The 8,127-nt window shown below is 43.8% G+C and overlaps 1 protein-coding gene across 1 annotated transcript in view; it reads left to right on the top strand.

Moving 5' to 3' along the window:
• Positions 1-2,749: 2,749 nt before the first annotated feature.
• ARMH4 (armadillo like helical domain containing 4) overlaps positions 2,750-8,127 on the top strand; it is a 135,898-nt gene continuing 130,520 nt past the window's right edge. Inside the window, exon 1 of the mRNA XM_061182608.1 lies at positions 2,750-2,832. The gene's annotated coding sequence lies outside the window, so the exon portion shown is untranslated. The remainder of the gene's footprint in view (positions 2,833-8,127) is intronic.

Raw genomic sequence — 8,127 nt, 5'->3', positions numbered from 1 at the left:
TCGAATTTCGGATAAACAATAATTTTTAGCATAAGAATGTCCCAAATACTGAATGGAAATTCTCTATTTTAATTTACTAAATCTGGCAACTCCAAAACTGCCTTCCTGAGCTTCCTTCCTTGTTACATTGATTGGAGTTTTGGGTGTTCCCAAATTCTCTTAATGTACACATACAATTTCTTGCTTTACCCATAAAAGGCTAATAACATTCATAGTGTGTGGATTTACTGATTAGAGTGTAACTTTTCCTGATTTATAGTTTGTGTGTATGCTGGGGTGGAAGAATGGACCTTATTATCACTGCCATATACCAACAGCAGCTGTTGAGATAAATTGCATTAATCAGAGTTGTTTAAAGCAATACAAACAATTTAAAGCAATACAAACCACTGGGGGAAGGATAAAGGACTAGTATAAATGAGTTCCAATAAGATCACTTTAACTGCAAGCTGAAATAATTTGTATCAAGGAAAAGGGAAATAGGAATTCTACTTTGGGAGAAAGGTAATTTTGGAGAATGGAAAACTTTGAGAATAAGGCAGTCTGGGAAGTGGAGTTCTATAGTTGGGACTTAAGAGTATTACGGTCTCTAAGAAAAACACTAGGATGTTTGAGAGAGATGCAGAATGGGAGCCAGGAAGATGTCAAAGAAACTGAATATTTCAAGTTTGTGTGTAGGGCTGGCTCTAGAGGCATGGAGAGCTGGAATCCCTTTCTCCTGCTGGCTTCTCCTATTCTGCTTGGTCCTTTGGTCCACCTGATTGATTTTGTTGTTTTTATTAGTACTATTATTTAACTGCATTTGGGTCAAATAGAATCAATTTTGCAGTCCAGCTGGGAATCTCACCATACTATATAACATTATTTTTATGAGATACGGTCTGAATTTCAAACAACTGACATGAAAATAAAATGTTTTTTTTTTCATATAAGAAATCTCACATTTAATTCTGATCAAGCTTAAAGTGGCATCTACATAAGTGAACATGCTTCTGAGTGAAAATCCAATAGCTGCTAGCCCATTTTTCTTAAACAATGTTTTCTAAACAATCCACCAGGCCATCAATAACCAAAAGCCCAAATCCTGGATGTATATATTGCTATATTCATTATATAGAATATTTACTATCTTTCAACGTGAACCCACACGCACACACACCTTCTTGTTGTTTAACAAAAGTCATGTCTCATGGCCAGAAAACGTTATTACATTTTACATCTTTCACTTGCAGTGGCCTTAAGAAGTAGATGGGATGCTTCAGACTTCTGAACCCCCGGGCCCACGTCCCTGCATTCCCAGGCACGAGGGCAACTCCTGGGACTCATCACAAGGCCCCTCCCGCCCTGGCCCAGCTGGAGTGTGGGCAGCGGAGGTAAGGAGGGTGGAGGAGGCTCTGCAGCTCCCTGTGCAAAGGGAACAGCCAGTGGGGCTGAGGGACTCCAGGCTCTGCACTGAACCACAAGCGCTGGCCTCCCAGCCCCTGGGGAGGGGGGCTCAGAAGCAGCAGAAGCAGAAAATAAAATGTTGAAACACATCTTCATTCGGCTGGATGTGTGGCTTATCCATCTGGTGGGTCTTGAATCCATGTAGAAGGCCTGGTCACAGTACAGTGTATTATATTGTATTACACTGAATACACATCAAAAACAGATCTTACAGATTCAGTTCAATCAGATGCATTTGACACCCATTTGACTACCTTTCTGGAAATACAAACAATATATTTTAAAGAGAGGTGGAGTAGGAAAGATAGTGCATAGTTGTGCATTGTGTTAGATGTGGAGGTCCAAGGTGAACAAGACTTTGCTCTGACTTCAAGATGTTTACAAATAGCTACAAAGCGGACTAAGCTGTTATAAAGAAGGGAGTTAATAAGTACAAGAGATGATGTATGTGGAAAGTGCATTGCAAATGTAAAGTGCTGTGGGGTTCTTCTAGAATGGGCCTTTAGATTCTATCCAAAATTAGGAGGATCAGATAAAGGAAATTGAGTCCTTGAGAGACTCAAGAACGAAGGTCATGAATTCCCGGTGGCCACCTTAGCCATAAAACCTTGGGCAACTTGCACAGCCTTCAACCTCAACTTCCTCCTTTGTTAAATTGAGCTGATTACCAATATCTATATTTGAGGGTTGTTGAGTAGATTAAAAGCAGGTAATGAGTGAAGCACCTGGCATTGTGCCCGGCAGGGGTAAGGGCTCAAGAAACAGTCCTTCTTATTACTCCTTATTTTCGACCTCTTCTCTGATTGAGAAGGGAACACTTTGTGTAGGGCTACTTTACCGGGTCTTACTTAGGGGCACGGCTGAGGGCTAAGCCGTACAGTTTCCACAAGGAACAACCGGCGGCCTCCAACTTACGCCCCTCGCCCCAGTCACGGACCAGAGAAATTAGGGCTCTTCTAGAGAAAACGGTGCCCTGGTCTCTTCTCTGTAGGCACTAAGGGAGAGCTGCCGCAGAAGCCCAGGTTTCGAAGCGGGGCAGGAGGGCAGGGAGGCTCCGAAGGGGTCGCGGGAGCCCGGAAGCTGGTAGGACCCGCGCGGCCCCGCGCCTCGTCCCCATCGCGGGAGCGGAGGCGGGGAAGTGGGCGCTGAGGGGCGCGGGGCGACGGCCCTCTTGTCCGTGCTCGCCGAGCCGGGGCGGGCACATCTTCCCGCCGCCCAATCCCCAGCCTTAGTCGCGGCCTCATGAATAAACAACAAAGCAAAGTGCCCTCCCCCTGGCGTCCCAGACAGCGGAGGGAGCCGCCACCGCTGCAGGGGCCGCCGCGGGGATGCCGAGCGCGGGCACCACAGCTCTCCTCTGCGCGCTGCGCGGCTGAAGGCGCACAGGTGAGGACGGGCCAGGCTTCTGCCACTCGGGCGACCGCGGCTGCAGACGGTGCGCCCGGGCAGAGACGGAGCCGGAGCCCCTGGCGGCTCGGGGCCGCCCCGGGAGCTGTGCAGCCCGGGGAGCGCGGCAGCCCGGGGCGCGCCAGGTGTGCGCCCTGCGCCCCCGCCGGAACGCGGTGCCCCGGCACGGGGGTCGCAGGGGCAGCTCCGGGAGCGTGGGGCGAGGCGCGCAGGCCTCGGAGGACTGGCCTCTCTCCTCGCTCCAGCCCAGCCTCACGGCTCCACACCAGCGAGCGGGCCTTTGTGCTGGCGGAGCTTGCAGGGCTGGCTGCTTTTGTGTGGGCTTTTCTTTCTTCTCTCCCTCCCCTCTCAGTCTCACAGCGGTGGTAGAGAAGTTCCCGAAGACTAAGATTTGCTCCTTTCAAAGCATCGATTGCAATGACCCCGATGCCAGTCAGTGCGAGCAGCCGAGGAGCTAATGGGGGCTGTGGTGGCCACCGAAATGTGTTGTGTTACTTTGCAGAAAACAAACAGTTGAGTGTTTAGCGCAAGGATGTCACGGAACCTCCTTGCTCAGACCCTGACCGGTCCCCCACGACACGGCAGAGGAGCATGCTCCTTGGAAAGGTCACTTAATTGGAAAGAGGGCCTGCGGGTTAGACTCCAGAATGGTTGCAAGGTGATACCTGGAGGTGCCCAGATGTCGCATGTGCGTCCTGGTCACTGACAGAACCCGACCTGTATACATTCCCAACATGCAGAGCCTGGCTGGCGAAAAATCGGCCGGGCGCACAAAATATAGGACCTTCAAGAGTTTGGAGTTCTCAAAGATAAGAAATCTTTGCCTTCCCAAGCTGATGCCGAGGATCTGCCAGGCTCTTGGCACCTCATTTCAGTGTAGAGCTGCTGTGGAGGAGAGGAGAGAGGCTGCTTTAAAGAGTCTGCTTTCTTTCTATGGAAGTTTTAGTTTGAAACTCAGGGGGAAGAGGGAGTGGCTCCCAAAACCATCCATAGAACTCTGAAGGATTTTTTTTTCCTTAGGGAGCAAAATGTGTGGCCAGAATTTGCATGTCTCCCCTCCTTTTTGTGAATTTCCTTCATCACAAGTGATGCTGCTGGGCTCCAAGGAGTCTTGTTTAAACACCTGCAGAGTCAGTCACTGACCACTTTCTGCTCACTTGCCGGCAGAATCCCACTGTAGCATCTACTGAAAGAAACTCAAAAGTGGGTGAGATTTCACAGTATCAGAACATTGACACACAGTAGATTTAAGGGTAGCCTGACTTACTCTTATGAATAAGGTAGAGTTGTTATATTTGTCATATTATGAATCAAGCACTTATGAAGCAGACTTGATATTGGTTGTATTTATTCACAAAACTCCCAAGACTCAGCAAGTCTAAGGTAGCTACAGCAACAGAGCCAATTAGGGAGATGTGGATGTCTTTGTTTTCATGGGAAGCTTCTTAACATTATATTCAGCATTTCCTGCTAGACCTTTCAATATCATAATTTGGTTTTATGGAAATGGTTTGATGCTAAATATATGTATAGGATCAAAATGCGGACGATGGGCTTACCTGCTATGGAAAATTTCTACTCATCAACTAAAGGTGTATTTCACTTTTTATTCAGCAGGTGTTTGCCTGAAAACTTGTGTAACGAATTGTATTTTTGTTCATTGAATTTGTTTATTCTCACATAGGGAAGCTGGCTATTCAGAGAGAACCTGAGTTTAATCTCTGTAAAATGAAAGCTCACTCTCCAATTAAGATGTGTAGTCAGTCCTGTTTTTTCATATTGTGTTTACTTGGTGATTTTAAGAAAAGTATCTGAATCAAGTTTCAGCTTGAAATGTTAGAGATTATGCTTATTCCGTGAAATGTCTACCTGGGGATTACTTTCTCCTTAAATGCCAGCTAGTATTTAGAGATTTTGTCAAGCAGATGAGGTTTGTGAACTACAGAGAACAGAAATGAAGTGTCCCATTGGGTCATTGAAAAGAACTGTATGATGGATGGACAGGAGCTTGTTGACCAAGATTGATTAGGATGGAATTCTGCAGACATCAGACAATTCCCAGGTCATTTGGTCTACATGAAAAGCTGAAAGGGGAAGCTCCATGGAAATAGCTTAGGAGAAAAAGGATGTTATGGATGTTTCAGACTGCTCATATTTCTGTATTTTGAGGGGAATGAATGGCAGTACCACAATAATATGTCTTAAATTGTATGATGCTTAAACATTTTTTTCTTCAAACCATTTTTATGTCTATTTTCACTTTTGTTGGTCTTTCACCTTTGAAGAAAACAGAATGAGCATTATTATCTCCATTTTGCAAAGAAGAAACTGAGTTTCAGTGATTTGCCCAAGGTAGAGTTGGAACTCGAAGCCAGCTTTAAAGCTTCAAGTCCAGCTTCTTTTACCAGGGATAGGATTATCCACTGAGAGTGATAAACACAGATATCTTCATTTGTCTCCATCACTAAATTGTAGAGAATAAAGCTTGTGGGCTTGATACGTAGAATTTAGTTGTGGTCTGCAGAAATGGTAAAGCACCTTGCTGGCAGTTGCCAGAGTAATCGTCTTGACCCCAGCCTACTTATCCTCTTCCCTGTCAGCACGATGCCACTTTTCTCCCGTGGGACTATGATTTTTCTCTGTGGTTACTCTATTCTCCCTCCTTCCACTGTGGTTGAACATGCTACTGAGAGGATCATCTGTCATTCCAGCCACTTAATTTATAGTGAAGGATGACTGATGTCAGTCATCTTAAAGCCAATATATCAGGCCAACTAACAGTAGTCAATAGCAGTGAATAGTAGTGAATCACAAATGGGGTACCTTAATGCTGTGTGCCACAGCTGGGTTAATAGGGTCAGAGTCTTGCTAAGCTCTGCTTCAGACAAATGAAATAGGCTTGGCAATGAGAGCCTTAAGGATTAAAAAAAGAAAAGGTAAGACAATGGCGAAATTATCATTGAGGATCAGGAAAAACACAAAATGGAAAGATTATTAAGACACAAACGAAGAAGGCAAAGAGTTTTCTTTTCCCATTATCAATTAAAGAATTACTAATTGGATTTTGAAAGGTGAAGGGGAATTGGGAAGCAAGTTAACCTGAAGCTCTGAAACTTGTCCCTTGTTCCTGGTGACCTCTCTCTCTCTCTCTCTCTCTCTTTTTTTTAAAAAATGAAATACACTCTGAAAACCTATAATATAGCAGAAATGAGAATACAGAAATTATTACTATTATTAAAATCACACACTGGATAAGTAGCCAAAATTGACTAGGTGATGAACAAAACGTACAGTTAGACATGGATAGACCATGAAATGTCATTGAACATTGTATAGTATAAAATAGAGATTCTGAACATTCTTTTTCACATTTTTAAATGGTTATTTATATTCACTTTACGCCACTGAATATTTATCGAACACCTCTCCTATGTGTCTACCATTATTAGCAATTATATGGTAAAGGAAGCTGAAAGACTAGTGTTTGCATGCAAAGAACATAATTTTATTTGAGGTGGTAAGGCTTACAGACATGACGATTTGTGCTGGAGAAGCTAGGAGAACGGTGGGAAGAGAACGGGCCAGGCAGTTTTGTGACAGCAGTTAGTAAACAGGACGTGACCTGTGGGACCAGGGTTTGGATATCTGGGGTAGGGAAGAAGGAGGGAGCATTCTGGCTAGTGCAATGGCATGAGCAAAACTTGGGAAGCTGAAATGAGTAAGGCACGTAAGAGGGCAATATACCCAACTGGCGATGGTGTTTGTACCGGGCACTGGTGGTGTGGGGTTGCATTATAGATGTGGAGTTTGGCAATTGTATGTTTGGGGTCATTAGATGATGTGTTTTGGGAAGGCAGAGGGTTGCAGTGCCAAAGGCAGGAAACTTGGTGTCCGACAGACACGATCACACAGGCAAGTTAATTAACCTCTGTGAGATGGTAGTTTTCTCACCAAAAAAAAAAAAAGAAAAAAAAAAAAGGAAAGGATAATGGTAGTACCTATCTCATTAGGTTGTTGTAAAGGATTAAATAACATAATTTACATAAGACACTTAAAACACTTGGCATCCCCTGAATGGTAGCCATTTTTGATTGATTATTGTCATTTTTTTTCTTAAGAGTGAACCATCTGGACCGTATAAAATGGACTGAAGAGGAGAGAGTCTGATCAAGATCATCAGTTAGAGGCAGTTAAAATAATGACAATCCAGTGTCCCCAAGAAGGGACAATTCCAAGAGATATTATGAGGGAAGGATCCACAGAAGTTGTGAATCTGGAATATATAGGAGAGAAGAGTTCAAGATGACACCACAGTTTAGATGAAGATGGTGTGTTTGAGGTGGCATCCAAGTAACATCCAGTAGACAAAGAAAATCTAAGGCAGCTTTCTTCCCAAAACTCCACATCAGCTATTTATGGTATTTGTGTTTATCCCCCCAAAAGGAAAATAGCAGGCAGATTGTCACTAGTTTTTTGGCATACTCTACAGGCCTCCTGTGTCTTGAGTACCCTTAGGGCAATGCTCATGTTCCTTATATATTATACATGAAACTCAACTTGCTTTGAAAAAAGCAGCTTTGTCACTGATGAGAAATGATTGAACACACTGTTTCCCTTTTGCGTCTGCATTTTGGTAACACACTGAACAATGGCAGCATACATTTTAGTTGGAAAAATATTGACCAAGTGTTTGAAAAAAACCTGATTGTTAAGTCTAACAAGACGGCTAAGGCTGTATTTTTTTATGTTGCCTTTCATTTGTCTTTGAAACTTGAATATGCCTAGACTTGACAAAGAAACAGATTCTGGACTGTATCTATTTAAGATTGTTGAAGATAAGGCTTGACAGAACAACTTATCTGCTCACTGGTGGCAGAAACGCAGTAAATTGTTCAGAGGACTGCCAAGCCATTAGGATACCTTGATAGCGAATGACATAGTGCTGTGACTTGCTCAGAAAGAGATGCTTTTTAAGCTATTAGAAGCTAATGTCCACTATCAGTTAGCAACTGGGTGAGAGTTCATTTATCTGAATTAATTTGCACTGACGGATATAGTGAAAAGAAAGGAGCCTCCAAAGTCACAGTGTAAAGGAGAAGTTAGAGAAATGTTTTGTTTGTTAAATATTCTGATATTTGAGTTAATTTAAGATAATTAAGACCCAATTTCTGATAAGCAATGAAATCTCCCCTCCCTCCCCCTCCTCCAGCAAAGCAGGGCTGTAGACATCAGCCAGTATTTACTAAACATTTCCTCTGTGCCAGGCACTTTGCC

This window comes from Eubalaena glacialis, chromosome 2 (genome assembly GCF_028564815.1).
Source record: "Eubalaena glacialis isolate mEubGla1 chromosome 2, mEubGla1.1.hap2.+ XY, whole genome shotgun sequence".
Lineage (NCBI taxonomy): Eukaryota > Metazoa > Chordata > Mammalia > Artiodactyla > Balaenidae > Eubalaena > Eubalaena glacialis.
Note: the sequence above shows the minus strand (reverse complement) of the source record. Positions and strands in the feature narration are given on the sequence as shown.